Source organism: Enhydra lutris, unplaced genomic scaffold, assembly GCF_002288905.1.
Source record: "Enhydra lutris kenyoni isolate GAN:26980312 unplaced genomic scaffold, ASM228890v2 scaffoldscaffold51, whole genome shotgun sequence".
In the NCBI taxonomy this organism is placed as follows: domain Eukaryota; kingdom Metazoa; phylum Chordata; class Mammalia; order Carnivora; family Mustelidae; genus Enhydra; species Enhydra lutris.
The window spans coordinates 5,849,163-5,872,648 of NW_019154135.1; positions in this window are offsets into that span (position 1 = coordinate 5,849,163).

A 23,486-nucleotide genomic window follows, 5' to 3' on the forward strand; every position below is an offset into this window, starting at 1 on the left:
GAGTTGAGTATTTGCGTGTGGGTCACTGTAGAAACAGGGGCTAGAGAGAGCCTATTATTCCAGATAAAATGTTTGAAGAATTTTAAGTTTAAGAATGATAAAACAGGGCGCCTGGGTGGCTCAGTTGGTTGAGCGACTGCCTTCGGCTCAGGTCATGATCCTGGACTTCCAGGATCGAGTCCTGCATCGGACTCCCAGCTCCTTGGGGAGTCTGCTTCTCCCTCTGACCTTCTCCTCTCTCATGCTCTCTGTCACTCATTCTCTCTCAAATAAATAAATAAAATCTTAAAAAAAAAGAATGATAAAACATAAAAAAAATGATAAAACATGATGATTATATTTAAAAAAGATGGTCCAGGCTGTTTTGTGGATTATCATTTCTGTAAACTTGCATGGTATACAAACTATTTTCACACTGATTTTCTCATTTGACTCTCACTTCAGACTGTGAAAGAAAATCAACCCTCCTCATTCCCTCTTTGGCTTTGGGAAGCTGTGTGAATGTGGTTAATGGACTCAGCAGAAATCTCAGGGTGGAGGGGGACCCAGGTCTACTGATCAAAGTTCTAAGTTTCCCAATACTCTTGGGTTTATTGTTGCTTTCTTGCACACACTAAAGTTTTTTCTTTCTGTTAAAATTTTTATTTATTTAAATGAATGGACATTTAAGTCAAATGTCTGCTACTTTAAACGGAACCATCTAAAACACTGTGGAGATACTTTGGTGTAAGATCGATTTCTCCTGCTTAAACTACTTGATGTCTAGCTGAGAGACCAGATGTATTTCCAAACATGATTAACGATGTGAGGGTAAAACAAGGAGCATTAAGGAAGTTACTAAAGATTTTTAAGAGTTATTTGTAAGGAGTTAGGACTTGAGGTAGGCTTTATAAAATGAGTAGACATCAGACAGGTAATAGCATAGAGTGCATTTTGGGAGATAAACATTCTGTAGCCACACCATAGGACAGTCTATAATGAAATTTAGCATCCCTGGCACTATACTCCTTAATTGTAATGTCCATAAATTACATCCACCCCAAGCCCCAACAAATGGAACTACAATCTAATAAAACCACTGTGTTGTCTTTGCAACTGTAGCTTCAAAAAAAGCCCTCAGTCCTTCCAAGCAAATGGCTATACCAGAGTCCCTCCATGATAGAAATTTTGGGACTTCTAGTGGACAAACAGGAATACTTCAAGACAAAGGTACTGAGATTGAATTTGGGACATACATTTGGAAGATGGTGACATTGGTAAAGTAGACTGAGAGACTTAAACTTTGAGGGGGACGTGAGTGGAGCTGTACTTTGGGAAGACTTGGTTTTTAGAGCAGGGATAGTTTGATGAAAAATAGGCATGGAAATCCCTCAAAGGGATAAGAAGTTTCCTGGAACAATCCAGGTAGTTAGGATATATACAAGGGTGGGGGAAAGAAAGTGCAAATTAGAGACCCTGTTATGGTCATGCAGAGATGACTTGAGAAGGACTGCCAATTAACCATGTTGCTAAGTGGCATTCAGATTTTCTTAAAAAAAAAAAAAAGAGAGAGAGAGAGAAGCTGTGTTGGCTCATGCTTTATGGTGGCAATAGCATGTATGGAGCCTGGAACGTGCTCCTTCAAAACAGACTCATTTTAAGAACAGTTTTATTTTAGAGTTTAGAGGAACATTTTGCACCCTAGTGGAATCTTTTATAACATTTCTTAAGCAGTATGATGGTAATACACACACACACACACACACACACACACACACACACTCACACACATATACACACATTCATTTTGCTTCAGGAACGTTATGGATTCATTATTTGGATTATAACGGAGTGTTATTCAGTTTTGAGCTTTTTGCCAAAATTTAAAACCAAACTTTGCCTTTGAATACAATGAGAGACTGCTATTTGTTTTTCAAGGACCAAGACGAAAGAGCACGTATCCAAACACCATTCAAATTTTTCATAGACATACAGTGTGTTTTTTGTTTTATTTTAAAACTGTGCCTTGTCGGGCTCACACTGACCTTCAATTTTGACTTGAAGAGAGATGTGTCGTTTATGGTGGTGTGATGTGAGGGGAAGGCAAGTGTCCGCTGTTTTGAAAGATATAACCCAGAGAATCTTCAAAATGTTAGCTGATGGCAACTACCTGTGTTAAAATCACCTGGAGAGATTTTCAAAGTAATTATTCACAGAGATCCTGTCTTACTAGGTCTTGGATGCATCATAGGTATCTTTATTCATAAAAGCTTGGTAGGCAATTCTGGGTGCTTACATTTTTCTTAAGGAGGAATCTCCAGCTACCTAGAGCTTCATGTTGATAATATCCTGCTGATTAGGCTGTCGTTAGAGCTTTGGGTCTTGTTGTTTGTTTGCTTTTTTGGTGTGTGGTTGTTTGCTTGTTGATCAGGAAACTTGTCCTTTTCTATATTTCTTTAGGCTTGTTAAAAACATTTACTGGTCTAGAATCAAATCAGGCATTCTACCCAGGTCAAGTTTTGCTGTTTGTTAATGTATTTATTCATGAAACAAGTATTTAGTTAGCGAGGTATTTTTTAAAAGATATAATGGTAACTTAGACACACCAGTTACTTCATTCACGAAGCTTATATTCTAGTGGGAGAAGACAATCAGAAAGAAATATTCTAAACAGAGAGACAGAGAGAGAGAGAAAGAGGAGAAGCGACCCTAGAAGAGACACATGGCTCAAAGAGGACTAATTTTCAAAGGAAATGTTTGCAAAAGTGTGTGTGAGACAGACTGTAGGTGTTACAGAGCTGGAGACAGTCCAGCTCATACCATATGTAGGCCTGTAGGGATAAGGAGAGCATGACTACTTGAGTCCAGAAAGAAACAGGGTCCTGTACCGTGGATCATTTTCAAAGGAGCAAAGACCTCAGGTTAGAGGGACACAGCCAGATATAAACTGGGAAAAGTATTTTCAGTACACATATTGACAAAGGAAATGTACCTAGAATCTACAAAGATTTTTTACAACTAATAATTAGATGACAAATAAACTCATTAAAAATGGGCAAATGTTTAACTAGTAAGTACAGGAAAAGATGCTCAACATCCTTCCTCATCAGACATACGCAACTTAAAACCACTATTTACCAACTATAATGGCTACTGTTTTAATCTGATAATAACAACTGAGAGTGAAGATGAGAAACAACTGGAACCTCACAAATGGCTAGCAGGGATATAAAATAGCACGGCCACTTTGGAAGTCAGTCCGCGGTTTCTTATAAAGTTTAACATGAAAGTAACAAAAATCCTAGCCATTCCTTGCCAAAATGCTTACCACCCACCTTCCTAAAATGAATACTTTGTTCACATAAAGACTTAACTTGAATGGCCATAGTAGCTTTATCTATAACAGTTCCCAACAGAACACAACCCAAATGTCCAGCAATAGGTGAGTAAATAAACAAATTGTACACTAGTCAGACAATGCAATACTAATTATCAAAAAGGATGAAAAAAACTATTAGTATATACAATCCCATGATTGAATTTCAAGAACATTTTCTGAGTGAAAGAAGGTTGATGTAAAAAGATGTTAGATAGAATCTTAATCCACAGGACAGGATAGAATCTTGAAGAGAGATTAGGTATATAGAGAAGAAAATGAGCCCAGTATTAAGTCTAGGGTCCTCCAGCATTCCGAGGTCAAAAAGAAAAAGATCCAAGAGAAGAGTCTGAGAGGGAGGAGTCTGACAGGTAGAGGGAAAACCAGGAAAGAATAGGATTATTGAAATCAGTAGAAGAGTGTGTATCTAGGAGGAAGCACATCTTTATTGGTCATCTTTATTGCTGCTGTAAGAGCAAGTGAAGGAGAAAACCAGAATGACCATTGGACATAACAAAATGGGGCACACTGGGAAACTTGAAAAGAGTTACCAAAATTGGAGATAGGACAGAAGCTGGACTGAAGACATTTCCAGAGCACATATGAAAGGAAAAGTGAAAATATCGGTTCTCAACAGCACTCGTGGTGAAGGACTTCCTACAATGAAGCAAAGGCTGACGTGCGATCAAGACAGGTTAAGCTACTTTCAATCTGTTTGTTGTTGTTGTTGTTCATTTTAGGATCACAGATACCAGTCTGTGTTTGTAGACAGGGAATAATCTAGGAGAGAGAACGAGAGGGAGAAGTAGATAACACAGAAGAGAGAATCACTGCAAAAGAAAATGGAATGGAATTGCAAAAATTTGACGTTATTTTAAAATACATATTTTCCCTTTCACTTATTGACTGCTAACAATTTATTTGTTCATAAAAGCATCATATCAAGATTCCCTTCATCACTCATCTGCCAAGAAATTGGGACTGCAGATACTCTTATATTTGTTCTATAAACACAAATTTGATTTTACTCTCTAGGACATTCATAGTTTATAGTCCGACATACTCATTCTGAGATACGTATGCACACACGCATGTCTGTGTGCATAGATATGTAAATGTTATATACTATATAAATATCAGACACTAGGTAACAGAGTCTCCCAAAACTAAGATTAAAATGTCCTCAACTCTAAGGACCATGGCATCCTAGTTTAGTTATTCTATAAGAGACTTTGAATATTGTGGGGCACCTGGGTGGCTCAGTGGCTCTGCCTTCGGCTCAGGTCATGATCCCAGGGTCCTGGGATCGAGCCCTGCATCGGACTCTCTGCTCAGCAGGGAGCCTGCTTCCCCTTCTCTCTCTCTGTCTGCCTCTCTGCATACTTGTGATCTCTGTCTGTCAAATAAATAAATAAAATCTTAAAAAAAAAAAGAGAGACTTTGAATATTGTATTAAGAAACATCAAACTGTTACCAAACCGTTTACTTGAGAATAAGTAAGAGAGCAAGAGAGTCAGAAAATGAATAAAATGCTAGGGCTTTTGTGGAATTAATAAGAGCTGGGAAGAATAGTACCAGAGAACTGAGCTGAGCATGCCTTTCTCAGGGCATCAGGGGCTAACCACAGAAACACAAGGTGCATTGAAACTAGGAGACAGACACACGTGTATAATAATATTAGCAATTATTACTGGTTTGAAATTTTATGCAATGATCAAAATGCAGCAAAATTAGAAATTAGTAATTAAACATTTAAAATAAAAAGCAAGCAAAAGCAAACGTAAAAGGCAAATGACAAACTAGAGAAAACTATAGTGCACAAAGGGATAATAAACTTATAAAAGGGGGAGAAGGAGCAAGATGGCAGAGGAGTAGGAGACTTAAATTTTGTCTGGTCTCAGGATTCAGCTAGACAGTTATCAAACCACTCTGAACACCTCCAAACTCAACAGGAGGTCAAAGAGAAGAAGAGCAGCAATTCTAGGAACAGAAAAGTGACCACTTTCTGGAAGGTAAGAAAAGTAAATCCGAGGCAATATTTGGAAAGATAGACATGGGGGGGGGCAGGGAGCCTCCATCAGGCACTTACTGGCAAGTGAGAGAGCCGCGGAGCATGAAATCAGAACTTTCAGAAGTCTGCTCTGTGGAGGGACGTCGCTCCAGTGGCTAAGTGGAAGGTGGACTCCTCACTGGGTATGCGTAGTCTCAGGTCCCTCAGGGTCACAGAAAGACCGGGGGTGTCTGAGTGTCGCAGAGCTCCCAGGTATCGGAGCAGGGAAGCCAGCTGCAGAGAGGGAGCCAAGGAGTGAGCTCTCAGCTCGGGATTGCCATAAATTGTGATCCGAGGAAGAGTCAGACTGTGGCACTTCAAGCGGGGACCCCGCAAGTGGCAGATCCGGGAGACTCACCTTCCTCCCTGGGAGGAGTGGCAAGGGAACGTGGGGCAGGAATCTGCTGGGATGGAGACTCCAAACGGGCCCGTGCGCCAGAGATAGAAACACTTGGTCACAGGCTGGGTGACCTTGGAGTGTGGCCGGAGATCAGGGAGTCAGGAGGGATTGACTGCTTTTCTCCAAGGGCGCACTGAGGAGTGTGGCCCTAAACTCTCGTCTCCTCTGGGCCGGAGATGGGGAGGCCGCCATCTTCATTCCCGTCCTCAGAGCTCTACAGAAAGTGCTCAGGGAACAGAATCTCCCGAAAGCAAACCCAAGCGGATTACTTAGCCCAGCCCCTGCCTCGGGCAAAGGCATTTGCGAGTCACTGCAACAGGGTCCTCTCTCAGAGTACTAGCAAGACCAAGTTCATGAGTCAATGAGAACTCCGGAACTCCAGAACTACGGGGAATGTAACATAGAATTTATGGCTTTTTCCCCATGATTCTTTAGTCTTTCAAAGTTAAATTTTTAAAATTTTTGCTATTTCTTTTTCTACTTTAAAAATTTTCCCTCTCTCCTATTTTAGCCTATCTTAACTATTTTATCTTACCCACACCTTTTAAAAATTATTTTTTTAATTTTCATTTTTATAGTCATATGCTATCCTTTCATTGTATTTAACCTTATTTTTTGTATACATATAAGTTTTTTTTTTTCCTTAAAATTTTGGGATACAGTTTCTTCTAACAGACCAAAATATACCCTAAATCTAGTGCATGGCTTTGTTCTAGTCTTTAGCCTGATCACATTCTCTCTCTCTCTCTTTTTTTTTTAAGGTTTTATTTATTTATTTGACAGAGATAGAGATCACAAGTAGGCAGAGAGGCAGGCAGAGAAAGAGGGGGAAGCAGGCTCCCTGCTGAGCAGAAAGCCCAATGTGGGGCTCAATTCCAGGACCCTCAGATCATGACCTCAGCCAAAGGCAGAGGGTTTAACCCACTGAGCCACCCAGGCGCCCCCTCTCTCCTTTCTTTTTTTCCTCTTTTTTCAATCACCTTCTTATCTTAGCAATTCCTTTTTTAAAATTCTTTTAGTTTTCATCTTTACAATCATATTCCATCCCTTCATCATGTTTACTCTTATTTTTGTATATATGTAAGTTTTTCTTTATTTAAAATTTTGGTAGGCAGTTTCTTCTAACAGACCAAAATACACCTAAAATCAAGTGTGTGTCTCTGTTCTATTCACCAACATACACACACACACACACACACACACACACACACATATACATATACATATACATATACATATACATATACATATACAAATACGTATATATCTCCTTTCTTTTTCCCCTGGTTTCAGGTCTATTCTGATTTGTTTAGTATATATTTCTCTGGGGTAGTTGTTCCCCTATAACATTTTGTCCTCTTATTCATCTATTCTTCTCTGGATAAAATGACAAGATGGAAAAACTCACCTCAAAAAGAAGAACAATTGGCAGTATCGACTGCTTGGGACCTAATCAATATGGACATTAGTAAGATGTCAGAACTACAGTTCAGAATGATGATTATAAAGATGCTATCTGGTCTTGAAAAAAGCATAGCATATACTAGAGAATCCCTTTCTGGAGAAATAAAAGAACTAAAATCTAACAAAGTTGAAATTTTAAAAAAGCTATTAATGAGGTGCAATAAAAAATGGAGGCTCTTAGTGTTAGGATAAATGAAGCAGAAGAGAGAATTAGTGATATAGAAGACCAAATGATGGAGAATAAAGAAGCTGAGAGAAAGAGAGATAAACAACTACTGGATCACAAGGGGAGAATTCGAGAGATAAGTGATACCATAAGACAAAACAATATTAGAATAATTGGGATCCCAGAAGATGAAGAAATAGAGAGGGGGCAGAAGGTACATTGGAGCAAATTATTGCAGAGAGCTTCCCTAATTTGGGGAAGAAAACAGGAATCAAAATCCAGGAGGCAGCCTCAGAATCAATAAAAATAGGACAAAACCCTATGATCTAATAGTAAAACTTTTAAGTCTCAGAGACAAATTTAACTCAGAGACAAAGAGAAAGCAGCTCAGGACAAGAGGTCTGTAACTACAATGGTATAAATATTAGATTGGCAGCAGACCTATCTGCAGAGAGCTGGCAGGCCAGAAAGGACTGGCATGATATATTCAGAGCACTAAATGAGAAAAATATGTAACCAAGAATACAATATCCAGCAAGGCTGTCATTGAAAATAGAAAGAGAAATAAAAAGCTTCCAGGACAAAAACAAAAACAAACAAACAAACAAACAAAAAAACAAACTAAAAGAATTTGCAAACACCAAACCAGTCTTACAAGAAATATTGAAAGGGGTCCTCTAAGCAAAGAGAGAGCCCAAAAGTAACAGACTAGAAAGGAGCAGAGACAATGTACAGTAACAATCACCTTACAGGCAATACAATGGCACTAAATTTATACCTTTTAATAGCTACCCTGAATGTAAATGGGCTAAATGCCCCAATCAAAAGACAGAGGGTATCAGAATGGAAAACAAAACAAAACAAAACAAAAAACAAGACCCATCTGTATGCTGTCTATAAGAAACTCATTTTAGATCCAAAGACACCACCAGATTTAAAGTGAGGGGGTGGAAAAAAATTTACCATGGTAATGGACATCAAAAGAAACCTGGGGTGGCAATCCTTATATCAGACAAATTAGATTTTAAGTCAAAGAATATAAGAGATGAGGACGGACACTATATCATACTCAAAGGGTCTGTCCAACAAGAAGATCTAACAATTTTAAATATCTATGTTCCTAACATGGGAGCAGTCAACAACATAGACCAATTAATAACAAAATCAAAGAAACACATCAATAATAATACAATAATAGTAGGGGACATTAACACCCCCCCTCAGTGAAATGGACAGATCTTCTAAGCAAAAGATCAACAAGGAAATAAAGGCTTTAAATGACACACTGGACCAGATGGCCATCACAGATATATTCAGAACATTCCATCCCAAAGCAACAGAATACACATTCTTCTCTAGTGCACATCGAACATTCTCCAGAATAGATCACATCCTGGGTCAAAATCACGTCTCAACCAGTATCAAAAGATTGGGATCATGATATGAGGGAGAGGAGATGCAACATGGGGAGTTAAGGGGGTAGGAGAAGAGTAAATGAAACAAGATGGGATTGGGAGGGAGACAAACCATAAGTGACTCTCAATCTCACAAACAAACTGAGGGTTGATGGGGGGAGGGGGGTTGGGAGAGGGTGGTGGGGTTATGGATATTGGGGAGGGTATGTGCTATGGTGAGTGCTGTGAAGTGTGTAAACCTGGCGATTCACAGACCTGTAACCCTGAGGATAAAAATATATGTTTATAAAAAATAAAATTAAAAAAAAAAGATTGGGATCATTCCCTGCATATTTTCAGATCACAGTGCTTTGAAACTAGAACTCAATCAAAAGAGGAAAGTTGGAAAGAACTCATATGTGGAGGCTAAAGAGCATCCTACTAAAGAATGAATGGGTCAACCAGGAAATTAAAGAATTTAAAAATTCATGCAAACAAATGAAAATGAAAACACAACTATTCAAAAACTTTGAGACATAGCAAAGGCAGTCCTGAGAGGAAAGTATATAGCAATACAAGCCTTTCTCAAGAAACAAGAAGGGTCTCAAGTACACAACCTAACCCTACACCTAAAGGAGCTGGAGAAAGAACAGCATATAAAGCCTAAACCCAGCAGGAGAAGAGAAATAATAAAGATCAGAGCAGAAATCAATGAAATAGAAACCAAAAGAATAGTAGAACAGATCAACAAAACTAGGAGCTGGTTCTTTGAAAGAATTAATAAGATTGATAAACCCCTGGCCAGACTTATCAAAAAGAAAAGAGAAACTTTTCCTTTTCATTCATTTGTACTTTTCATTTTGTTCATGCATCATTTTCCTAATTTAATTCAGTTGTCTCTCTGTGTGTTCTTATAGTTCTCTGTTATTATTTAACTTTACTATTTACTATTATTATTTATTATTTTATTATTATTATTAGTCAATTTGGGTTTCTGGCCATGTCTGCTGATAATGACTTTGGGCAGTGGTGCCTGTATCATGTTCTATTTTTGGGCAAGGCAACTGTTTAAGCTATGAGGTCAGGTATTGACGGGGGTCCCACTTGGTGAGAAGAGCTGAATAGAATTGCTAACTTAGGTTCCCTGCCTATGTGAGACTGTAGGATGGGCTCTATGGTTGCCTGGATTTTCTGGCAGCCTTACTAGATGGTCCTTTCCCTGCACTGCTGGCACAGCAGTAGGATCAGACCCAGAGTCTGTATGGCTCATTGTTTGGGAGTCTGAATCAGGTTAAGAGGATACACTGAATTTCCTGGTTAGCGAGGCCACCAGTTTTGCTCCGCAGATGGGGAAACCACTTTGTTCAAGTGACAGGGCAAGCAGAGCTATTGGATGGCTGCACAACTTGCAGGTGCTCCGGGTAGGCTCCCTGGTCAGGCAGCCTAAAAGGTAAATTGAACAATGAGTGGGCCTGTGAGTTAGTTTCCTTGACCACACACAGAGGAAGAAGCAGCTCTAAAGCTGGTAAAACCTTTTGTTAACTCAAGTCAACCTGTGCCCCAAGTTCCCTGGACCCATAGGTCCACTGGCTTTGCCTTGCAAATTATTGACTCTATCTGCCTTTCTCTTGTCTGGAGCACTGCTGGGCAGAACAGATTCTTGGGGTTCTGGGCACCTCTTCTGTCAGATGGAGCCAGGAACCACAGTGGCTTCCTTGTCTGGCTGGAAAGGGTAGGGGTCACTTCAGGCTACTCTTAATTTCCCAAATAGGCTCTCCAGTTGGGATGGGCTGGGAGCTACCCTCAGCCTTGGCTGTGAATGAACCCCCTTGCCTATGTGTAATAAGGGAACTCTCCACACACAGTGCTGGTTTTGTTCTGAAGACAATCAACTGTCTTTGCCTGTCTCTTGACTGGAGTGCCACTGGGCCACACTGCTTTCTGGTATTCCCATCAGCCCTTCTGGTCAGATGTGGATGGGAGACACTCTTTCTGAGGTCTACTGGTGTTTTCCCTCTCATAGTTTCCTTCTAACATTATACCTTTCCTTAATGCAGAGAGTCATTTTATAATGCTGGTGGAGAAATCTTGCTGTTACTAATTCTCTTACCATCTCATAAGAACTTTCCTTCTAAAATACTTTTTCCCTCTTTTTAACTATCATATGCCTTTCCTTAGGCAAAGAGCACAGATGGCCAGAATGCATGTATATGGGAGACAGCCAAGGGAAATACTGAATGTTTCTTTTTTCAAAAATAGTTCTGTTAGCAGAAGTGTAACTGAGTAGCATGCATAGAAAACTGGAATTGACACCACTTAGGGTAGCTGCCCCATTCCAATTCTCCCTTCTCTGAAGACTGTCCCACTGCACAGTAGCCGCTGCCAATAGTTATGTCTGGGTTAAGTGACCCTACCCCCATGCCACAGTCAGTAGACAGTTGACTCAAACAGGCCCAGTCACAGCTTGTGCAGGAAATATGTAGTTTTGGGTTGAAAACCTAGAGATTTATCAATGTACTCAGTGGACACTGTTGGCCCCATGCTTCATTAATGGAAGCTCTGTAGAGAGAAGGAGAGAAGGCCTTGAACCTCTGATACTAAAGACCCTTTCTTCAAGCTTTAGTCTTCAAGCTCTTCCCTTGGTTCTATGAGATATTTCTTTGTCTTTTCCTTAACTTCCCCTTTTGCTCAAGCCACTGTCAGTTTTTATTACCATGTAAACAGCGTTGATTGAAAAAAAGAATCACAGAACAACCTGGCATCCAAATGCACAATAAACAAATCTCAAATGAAATACCAAAGAGTGGGGGTACCTGGGTAGCTCAGTGGATTAAGCTTCGGCTCAGATCATGATCTCAGAGTCCTGGGATCGAGCCCCACATCGGGCTCTCTGCTCGGTGGAGAGCCTGCTTCCACCTCTCTCTCTGCTGCCCCCTCTGCCTGCTGCTCTGCCTACTTGTGATCTCTCTCTCTCTCTCAATCTGTGTCAAATAAATAAATAAAATCTTAAAAAAAAAAAGATACCAAAGAATGTAAATCAGCTAGGTATTAACTGAATTGGGAATTGGGGGTTAACCTGGTGTTAATTTTTTGTTGCCTAATTTATTCTCTATGAAAGCCCCACAGAAAGATGTATGCCATGAGCATATACAAGAGAAGAATTACCAACATTCTTAGAATTAGGAACTGGAAATGGGAGGCTATCGTATGTCAAAATGAGAAAAATTAATAACTGAATCATTAGTGAGGATATATAGAAAAATACATTTTTAGAGTTATATACTGGACTCTCTGAATTAGTGCAATGTGGAAGGTAGCAAAGCTGGTAGGGAGAAATGTTAGTATTTCCCTGTAGGCTAAAATATCCACTGAACAGGAAACTAAGCAGGCATCCCCTACGCTTGAGCAGTCCTCAGAGTTGGCCATAATTGTGACTTTTTCTATTCATGCCACACCATTGGGGATATAATTGCCAGTATTCAAGGAGATGGTCTGGTAGAGAGAGGGGTGGGGTGCATTCCTGGCCAAGAACGCAAAGCTGGGAATTGCACTCGTGGACGGGACCAGGAAACACTCTGGGCTGGGCAATGCAGGCTTTCACTTCTAACCCCTGTCAAAGAACTGCAGGCTCCTTTGAAATAAGTAGCAGAGTTAGGGACTTGGAAAAGAATGGGGGACTGGCGAAGATCCCACTGCAGTGCAGCACACTCCAGTTGGGGAAGAAAACAAACAGATACACACAAATGGAACCAGGGAGATGCAAACCAACCTATTCTTCTGGTGTGGTTAGGAGGAAGTCTGTGAGCAGTAGTACAATTGAAGACTTTATGCCCACCCTCTCTGAGAGTCAGGGCTGAGACTCAAGATGACCACACAGCTTCTTTTCTACACTTGAACACTTTGCAAGTCAAAGGGGGTACTCCTATTAGTTATGTAGGAACAAGTGGTGTAGTCCGTATACCAGGACAAATGGTTACCCTCCCGAGACTGTGCCTGATGGCTCTCTCTCACTTCAAAATCTGTAACAGAAATAAGCCAATCTGGACCCACCAGAAAGACAGAAAATCAAGAGAAAGGGATAGGTCACACATGGTGATCTGACCTCGGAAAACTCATTTTTGAGGAAGAAGAAGCAAATTCTGGAACATACCTGCTTGGAGTTCTCAGAAAGATTCAGGAAAATGTAACATCCATGAAAGGAATACAAAACAGGAGCATAAGGGCCAAACTGAAGGCAGATATGAAAAGGGAGTTGGATGTTTTAAGCCTTTTTGGCAGGAAGGGCTGCTTCCTGCTTGGCATTCGAGCTTAAAGTGGTCACTCCATTGTTCAAGACCACTTTACTTCCTATAAATACAGCTACACATTCCCTGGCCACAGAGCTTCAGGGTGTGAGCCTTCCAGTTTCATATCCAATATTCTGTGATTTTGACATGCACTGGAATAGGTGAAATTTAGAGCGATGGATACTGGGACAAAAACAGAGCAAGGGGGTCAGGCACATGGTTCAGCTGCCTCCTGGAGTCTCCGGCCTCAGCAGGAGTCCCTAAGTCTCCAACTTCCTCCTGCTCCGTGAAAACGGAAAAAATCTCTTGGGAGGAAGTTCTCTGATGCAAATGATCCACAAATAACAGGAAAAAAAGTATTTTCTTAGGGTAATTAAGGGGAAGACCACATTTCAAAAATGACTGAATAAAGGTATAGTTTGAGACAAGAATACTGGCTTTGCTCTTTTCTGTGTGTTACTCTCATGCAGGGAACCCTGGTTTAGAATCTAACAACAGATAATCAAGATAACATGAAGATGGTGATAGCCATAATAGAAATAATTACAATTTTTTAAAGATTTTATTTATTTATTAGACAGACAGAGATCACAAGTAGGCAGAGAGGCAGGCAGAGAGAGAGGGGGGAAGCAGGCTCCCCGCTGAGCAGAGAGCCCAATGCAGGGCTCGATCCCAGGACCCCGAGATCATGACCTAAGCCGAAGGCAGAGGCTTAACCTACTGAGCCACCCAGGTGCCCGAAATAATTACAATTTTAATGATAATAAAAATTATAATTTTAATAATAAAATAATACCATAAGCACCGTACTTTGGTGCCCCACTGCTCACAATGATGGGGAGAAAACAGTATCCCCAATTTACAAATGAGCTCATGTTAAGTCACCTGCCCAAGTTTGTCCAGTCAGTGCACAGTAGAACTGGTTTGAGACCATGTCTGGCCAATCTGAAGACCATGGTTGTTAATCATCAGGGCAAACTTCCAGAAGAGTTCTTAGCTCAGACAAGCATCTAGATTGAAGCTTCTTAGAGTCCACCATCTGGAGGAGCCGCTGGGCACACACTGAATACATACCCCTGCAGGAAGAACTCCTGTGATCTGCAAGACAGGCATTTCAGGACACTGTGAAGAGGACCACTCCTTGGGAAATTGCTCCTATGGGGATATAACTCCAAAAGCAATGTGTATTTTATGTCAATAAATTAGAATACTGTTATAATAATCAACCTAGTGTATATCCGTTGGTACCTGGCTTCCTGCCGAGAAAGATCATTTCATAAGTTTTTCTTTTTATAAATACACACTTCTTTTTCTAAGAATCTGCATCTAATGTTAGAATACTTTATGTAGCTGCCAAGCAGTAGATTAAATAAATCTCTAATTGACTCTTAATCTCACAAAACAAACTGAGGGTGGCCGGGGGAGGGTGTAGGGAGAGGGGGGTGGGGTTATGGACATTGGGGAGGGTATGTGCTATGGGGAGTGCTGTGAAGTGTAAACCTGGAAGTTCACAGACCTCTACCCCTGGGGCTAATAATACATTATATGTTAATAAAAAATTAAAAAATTAAAAAATAAATCTCTAATTAAGAAGAAGGGTAGAACTTTTTTCGTATTTGGTGTAAGTAAACTAAATATCATTTTCCAGTTCCGCACAGAAAATGTCTTTTCCCCACTTCCATGGAACAAGTCGACAAGTGATAAACACACTACTTATAGCCACTTCAACGTATTAGTGAGAGCTGGGATTTAAAACTCCACCCCACGGAATGTATACATACTCTCATTCCATCAGAACAATGCAGTAAAGGTATACCACTCTGACCACACTCTGCATCGCTCGAGACACGTTGACACAGAGAATTGTATGGAATGATAGAGGTCACCCAGAAGTTCGGCCTCCCCGCTTCTTTGGTAATGGGAGGCAGCAAGAGCCGAAGTTCTCACGAGCAGCAGACGTATGGCAATCCTCCCTGGAGTTCTAAAGACTAGAAGCAGATGTGGCACAAACCTCCCCACACAGCGCCTGTGAACCTCTCTCACTGCTGGCTCGTGGAGCCCTTACAGTGGGGATTTCCTGAGCTAAGAAAACAGTGAGGCAGCATAAACAGGCATCTTCCTTTCAACATATTGAACAGCAATGTATAACGGGTTGGGGGAGCTGCAAGTCAAGGTCATTCACTTTTAGAAACGTGGCTTTTTAAAGGGAGGGTGAATTTCAACATCTGGAAATATTTTGAAAATAAATCTCTTCTTAACTGAAACATTAAATGGCAATTTTTTTGGCAAGTGGCGTATCAGCATTATTTGGAAATGAACTCTTGGCAAACCGTGCACTTAATGCTCCCCTTATGAGATCAGCACATAATTTGTTATATTCTTAGAATTATTTTGCTTGAACTATTTCAAGAGTTTTGCCTAGCAGGAAATGAGTTTTGGGTGAAGTGGAGATGACAGACACTTCAGTTTCTCATAGCAGAATAATCAGTCGATATTCATGAACTGCATGGAGTCCGAAAATACTACTGAAAATCATCTTTGTGTGCGTGGTTAAGAATCTAATTCCCACAAAACCACAAAGTCAAAATCTGTAAAAAATCACATCTACTGATAGTAGAGAAACTCACAAAGAGAAATAGAAAAACACTAGAATTGAATTAAACACACGCATTTTATTTGAAAGAAAATCAAATAACTGTGTAAAGACCTTATGGGATGGGAATCATCTTTTTTTCAGCAAAAAGAAATGCTTCCTATTTTTAACTTTTATTGCGTATCCATAAATCTCTCTATATAGAAAATGTGATTTTGAGTTATTCTGTGTATTTATGGTAGACAGCATGATATCTGTGTGTGTCTGTGTGTGTGTATAAAGAGAAAAAATGAGAAATCATAAACAAACATATTAATCATAACAATGATAAACAGTAAACCATATTAATGTAAGGATATCAGTGAAAAGGTACTAATAAACAAATGACCCAAGTAAAGTGTAAGAGGTACTGAAACAAATTATATTAACTTTACTTTGTTTGCGTATTTTATTTTATTAATAGCCTTTTAGAAGACCTTAGGAATACTCTTTAAACCAACATGTATTCTGGGACTTCCTCTGAAAAAGAACTCTGATCAACAAGAATTATAGGCATTTTCCTGTCTGCTAGGAACATTTCTCCAATGATTCATTCTGTTGTTTTGGTAGCCACACTTTGAATTGGTAAGAAAATATTTAAGATGGATAAGAACTCATTTTCTTAAGAAGAAAGAAACATTTCCCCAAACTCAGAAATACCTACTAGGCATGTGGAAGGAACTGGAATAATCTTTTACTACGTGTGTATCCCAGACAGAATCAAAATGGCAGTTTGTTCTTGGTGAACAGTGGCAGGCAGGGTTCCTACATCACCTCTGAGGAAATACCTCACACTCCAAACCATCTGTCGTTCTCGGTAGAACATTCAGCAGTAACAGCATTGATTGGTACCGTTCGCATGATAATCTAACTTCAGAGAATGGTGCAATTTTATTTGTGGCCCTAAGAATATCTTTTTTCTAAAATACAGATATTTCAGTAATGTGAATAGGTTTGCTTCTCACAATTGCTGGGATTTTAGAATTCAACCATAAGTTCAGAGAAAGTTTGTCAACCAGTAATTTCACTTTATGAAGTTTTCGCATCCATCTCTGGTGTTCCGCCCAAGACCATTAAAAACTGGAACAAAATCTATTTAACATGTAGGAGAAAAACAGTTTTGATATCTTCTCTTTCTTTAAAATCTTACTGTTTCATGTAATTCGATGGTTTTCAAACTTCATTGTGCTTCAAAATTACCTGGAAGATTTGAGAAAACACCGATCACGGGACTCTGTGGAGTTTCTGATTCAGGAATTATGAGGTGGGATCTGAGAATTTGCATTTCTAACCAACTTCGGGGACATGCTTATTTGGGCACCAGAATTCAAGCTAATTCAATTCTTTTTTTATCCTCTCTGAAAGACAGGAATAGTAAATATTAGTGATCATAGTGTTACCTGTTTCACTTGGACTGATTTCTTCTCTATCTAGGTATCACCTAATTTCTTGAAAATCTTTGTCAAGAGTATTAACTAGCATTCATCAAACGGTTAACCAAAAAATAACAAAAATTACTTGAATTGAGCATTAAATTTAACTAAGACAAAAAAAGATATTACAATAAATTTATAATGCTCATCGCAAGGTTAAAGAAATCTTGAAGACAAAAAGCATTTTCTCGGCCATATCCTTTAGAAAAATATTGCCACATACACGTCACATTCAATAAACATTTGAGTGCCTGTTTTCTTTAAAGATTTTATTTATTTATTTGACACACAGACACAGCAAGAAAGAGAACACAAGCAGGGGGAGTGGGAGGGGAGAAGTATACTCTCCACGGAGCAGGGAGCCTGATGCGGATCTCGATGCCAGGACCCTGGGATCATGACCTTATGAAGGCAGATGCTTAACAACTAAGCCACCTAGGCACCTGTTGAGTGCCTATTTGTACCAAGTGCTATTTAGGTAGAGGAAGCCATATCAGTATACAAAATAGGTAAAACTCTGGTGCTTTGGATTTTTGTAAAGGGACAGAAATGACAATCAAAAAATAAAATATACAGGATGTCAGATGTTGATTGGTGTTATGGAGAAAAGTTATAAGAGAAGTAGCATAGGGTGAGGGGTACTGATATCTGGGATGGCCCAGCAGGTCCTCATGGAGGAGGTGACATTTGAATAAAACTATTTGGGATGCAAGGGAGTGGACCAAATACATGTAGAGGAACAGCATTTATGGTAGAGGAAGCAACAGGTGCAAAGGCCTGAAGCAAGTATCGCAATACAAGATATTTTCATTTTATGATCTTCCACATTCTCTATGTAGCAAAATCCTGACAGATAATATAAAATAGACTAGAGTCTATGCATTTAATAGGAAGGCATTTCCTCAATTTTCTGAGGAGGTAATTTAGTTGGGAGTGGTACTAAGGATGTAAGAGTGAGGTGGATGGAAAAATAAGACAGAGAGGGGAGACAAGTCAGTACATTATCATGCTGGTTCCTGGGTCCACAACTGGGGCTCAGTCCTGCCAGAGAGTCCATTCACGCAGAGCGTGTCTTACCAGACCCACTGGTTGGACTGTCCTGGGCAGTATGTCTGGAGTTCTGTGAGTAGCTTCCTCAGAGAAAGCCCCACAGAAAGAAGGTAGGCAGAGAGACACTAGTGCAGTGTCTGTATCAGAAGAGGAGTTACTTGGAACTTTCTGGCCAGTGAAATTTTTAACAAGCAACTACAAAAGAGACAACGTGACTGCAGAGTTGATTGTGTATTAGAACAGTTCGGGAGCCTGGATAATAAATCCACTGCAGCCACATGAAAGGGAGTTATATGGGCACACACAGGCCCTTTTATTTTAATTTTGTGCAAAAACAATAGAAATTTGTTTAAAAATCAAGAATACTTTGTTGAAAGGTAGTGATCCTAAGGGGCACGTGCACCTCAATGTTTATAGCAGCAATGTCCACAATAGCCAAACTATGGAAAGAACCTAGATGTCCATCAACATCCAGATGAATGGATAAAGAAGATGTGGTATATATATACAATGGAATACTACGCAGCCATCAAAAGAAATGAAATCTTGCCATTTGCGATGATGTGGATGGAACTAGAGGGTATTATGCTTAGCGAAATAAGTCAATCGGAGAAAGACAACTATCATAGGATCTCCCTGATATGAGGAAGTGGAGATACAACGTGGGGGGGTTTGGGGGATAGGAAAAGAATAAATGAAACAAGATGGGATCAGGAGGGAAACAAACCATAAGAGACTTTTTTTTTCTAAGATTTTATTTATTTATTTGACAGACAGAGATCACAAGTAGGCAGAGAGGGAGGGGGAAGCAGGCTCCCTGCTGAGCAGAGAGCCCGATGCAGGGCTTGATCCCAGGACCCTGAGATCACAACCTGAGCCGAAGGCAGAGGCTTTAACCCACTGATCCACCCAGGTGCCCCCCACAATCTCACAAAACAAACTAGGGTTGCTGGGGGTCAGGGGGTTGAGAGAGGGGGGTGGGGTTATGGACATTGGGGAGGGTATGTGCTATGGTGAGTGCTGTGAAGTATGTAAACCTGGAAGTTCACAGACCTCCACCCCTGGCGCTAATAATACATTATATGTTTATAAAAAAAATTAAAAAATTTAAAAAAAAGAATACTTTGTTGACGTCATGTTTCTATGTCACGGAATACAGAATTTCACTTAAACAGTTTTCAAAAAATTACAGTAGACTCTTATTAGCTTTGAATAGAACCAGATTTTCTCCAACATTTCAATACAGGACTCTTTAAAAAAAAATTACTTGAGAGAGAGAATGCGTGTGCTAGTGGGGGAGGCACAGAGAGAGAGAGAGAGAGAGAGAGAGAGAGAACCTCAAGCAGATTCGGTGCAGTTGGGAGCCCAACAGTGGCTCGATTTCATGACCTTGAAATCAGGACCTGAGCCAAAACCAAGAGTCCCATGATCGACTGACTGCACAACCCAGGCGGCCCCTCAGTATAAGACTCTTAAAAAACATACCTAAAATACCAGAATGTGCTGGTGCGTTGGATAAGATAGTTGCTGTTTTATGTTGGGAGATCCTGGGGCTCAGACCTCACCCCCTTCTTGTTTCTTCTACAGTCAGTCACACAGCTGGTGATGTCTTTCTTGTGATGGCCTTAAGTCCCATTCCTCTGCCTGCTGCTATCCACATAGTAAAGCCTACTACCCTCTCTCTTGACCTTGAGATCCTGTACTAACTTCCCATTTAATAATACCATTTGGATGTCTAATTATCAATATTTTCAAAACTGAAATCCTGAACACCCCTCCCCAAACCCACCCCACCACAGCCTTCTTGTCTCAGGCGATGGCAACTTTGTCTATTGCCTGGTCTGTGGACTGGGCTCACTCTTTCCCACCCTGTGTCAACTCATCAGCAGGGCCTGTTGGCTCTGCTTCTGAAGGATGCCCATAATCTGCTGGCTGCTCAGCCCTGCATCACCCCCACGCCACCCCCAGTGTGCACAGAGAAGCTCATACACATTTAAAAGTTGTAAGTCAAATTAATAAACTGTGAAATAAAAAAAGTTCTCTTTCCCTTTCTTAACAAATATTTCTTCTGAATGGTGTGGAAAGCCCAGAATCTATAGAATTCTGGGACCCCTGGCATCTCAGGCACATAGAATGTGCCATCGGGAGGGACCACCCTGACCCACAATCAGCAACCCTTCCCACCCTGTCTCCCTGTGCACACATGGGGACGCATTCAAGCTCCACCACACTCCATCCAAAAGGCTGCTGGTCACGGCTGTGACCAGGAACACGGGCGGAGGGCATGGTCTTCCCTGCCCATTATATTCATAATGTAGAGGTTTGCTTCTCTCATCTTATTTCATACGTTCAGTTTGCTGTATTTTATTTCTATCTTTGCCTTCTTTCTAATCCCCTTTGAGTAGATCAAAATTTCTCTGCCACCCATGAAAGCTATATGTTCTTGTTTTATTCTTCTTATATTTACATCTGGCTTTCTCAGTCTTACTTTTATGTTTTTATTTCCTTATCTACTATTTCAAGATTGCCACTATATGTCTTTTCTCAAAATAACTGAAGAACCTTAGCGTCCTTGCTTATGAAGAGGAAGAGCCCAGGGATTTAAATTCAGGATGACAGATTTGTGTTCCTGATTTTTGGAGTGTGTGTATATGTGTGTACCAAGAACCTTGCCCTGTGTGCTGTGAACACCTCAACTTCCACACCAGTCAATAACCCCAGGCAAACTTGTCAGTGCTCAGGACTGTGCACTGTCCAGCTCTGACTGGGTCCCAACCCTCCACACTGAGGGAGCAGTTCCTGGAAGAGGCCCCCTGCAGGCAACAGGAGGACAACACTCAAGTTCACTCCCTGCAGGACCTCCAGTCTCTTCTGCTCAGACCTTCTTCTCCTCAGGCACCCATTTTCTTTCCATGCCCAACCTCCAAATTGGGATCCAACCACCTTCTGTGCCCCACCTTGTTTTATTGGCTTATTTTAGGAAGGCGCACTGCTCTGAATTTATGAACCACTACATCTCTCTCCTGAAATCCAGAGTTGAGTTGAGGGGAAAGAGGTGGCTTTATTACTTTAATATCTCTTCTACACAAACACTTAATATATTGAAGGTATTTGGTTCAAAGGGGATTGAGAGTGGAACTATGAAACAGTATTCCCTCCAAATTACTGCTGTCAGCTGGGGAGAATTTAATGCCACTATCCAGGAAGTATTATGATAACCTTGTTTTGAGAAATCCATTTCAAAATCACGTTTACTCAAAGGAGATTAAAATCCCCACCCCTCCTCCAGACACACACACCCTGACAGTATGATAGAGAAGATCCATGACAGAAATGCTCTTCACTACAGCAAAACGCAGACCCATCCAGCTACTGAGGAAAACAGAGATGAATTTTGCAGGAACACAAAGCCTTCCTGGTATTATCACTGACAAATGCTACTTTAAATGGATATTTGAGGAAGTACATATGCAAAGACTAAAGACTTTCTACAAATATTTACAACATTTTTTGGTTTTCCTCAGTAAGTCAAGAGTTGAGACAAACCAACCTCTCAGTTTATGTATCTGTCTGGACCAGCAGGATTCTCCCCTCTGGGAACTACAGCTTGGGACATTGGAGCTGGCAGTATCAGATGACCAGCACCCCTTTAAGATTATTGTCTTAACACAGTTATTTAGCTTCAGTGTGCTGTATATCAAGCCACTGTGCCAAGCAACACGCATGTTAATTACAGTGGAATGTTCCATGCCAACATCAAACAGAAAGGTTTTGAAACAAGCAAAACAGCTCTTGATTGTGGAAGTTTATGGAAGGTGTGTTCCTTGCATCAGGAATGTGAAAAAACTAGAGTGAAAAAAATAATACAGGAAACATAAAGCCTATTGTATAAAGGAGAAGGCCTATTTATGTCGGGATACACTGTGATATTCAAACCGTAGAAAGGAGTTTATTAGAAATGCTCACTGCTGATACCGACTTGGATCTGGAATAACCATGTGCACTGGGGAACCCTTATCTGGGTACAGTTAACAGAGAGATGATGGACATCTGGGGTCAACACCACACCCGGGGTCAACACCACACCCATGGTCATGCTGAAGCCAGCTCATACAGGCTTGGGCAAGCATCAATTATTAAATAAACAGGAATTTTGTGAGGCAGTAGTTGAACTACTTTAGCTTCAAATCAGCCAGGGTTGGAATAGTCACACCACAGAAACCAGAGAATGCTACAGATCAGAGTGATTGTTGTTGTCTTTTAATTCAAAAAGCTCATGTTTTCACATGAACTAATACCTTAGCAGTGACTGTATAATCATTCTCCCTTAGAAAGAAATAAAACATAATGAAGTCAAGTGAACAATCAGAAACAATTTGATATGGAAGAGATAATTTAACTTTCATCTTGTTGCTTCAAGACCTAAAACTACACAGTTTGGTTTTTTTTTTTAAACTTACTATGTAAGATGAGATTTATTCTACTAGTCTTTATTTCCACAATACTTTATGATGAAACATATCTACCAATCACCATATTTAAAATAGGGTTATTTTCATTTAATGATTCTAAACCACTTAAAAGAAAAATAAATAAATAGAAAGTCCATTTATACTACTGCATCAGACTCTAGGAGAAGAAAAAAGTGAGAGAAGTGTATGGGATGATTACAATTCTCAGGGGGCTAAGAGAAAGGGAATGTATCAAGCTTGTCACCCTCAGTTTACCCAGCTCAACAAAAGCCCATGAGAATTTTGAAAAGGTGCCTAGTAACATTTTCAAGTCTAAGGATGTGAAGATTCCAATCTAATAGTTGAAACAGGATTATTAAATTGGATTATAAATTGGATTATGAAAAATCTGCATTCTGCATATTTTCATAGAGTATTATTTCAAAACTATGATAATAATATCAGCATAAGGATTAGCCAAGGCAATCTTGGGTTTCCTATTATTTTAGAAAAACTTTCCCTGCCTCCTTAATGTGTGTTCGACGTACATCTCACAGAAGAGGAGAAAAGCAGCAGGCCAGAAAACTGCTGATTTGTATTAGACAAGGTCTGTCAGCAACCCTGTAGGAAATGCTAGTCATCCTCCTATCAACTCAGGCTCAGCAAGGAGCAGGAGGGCACTGACCGAATATACCGGAAGGCCAGCTTAGGTAATTATGGAAAGAACACCAATTAGTAGCTTCCCAGCTCAGATGTGAGTCAGTGAGAGACAGAAATATGTCTGACTCACCTGCAGTGAGTGAAG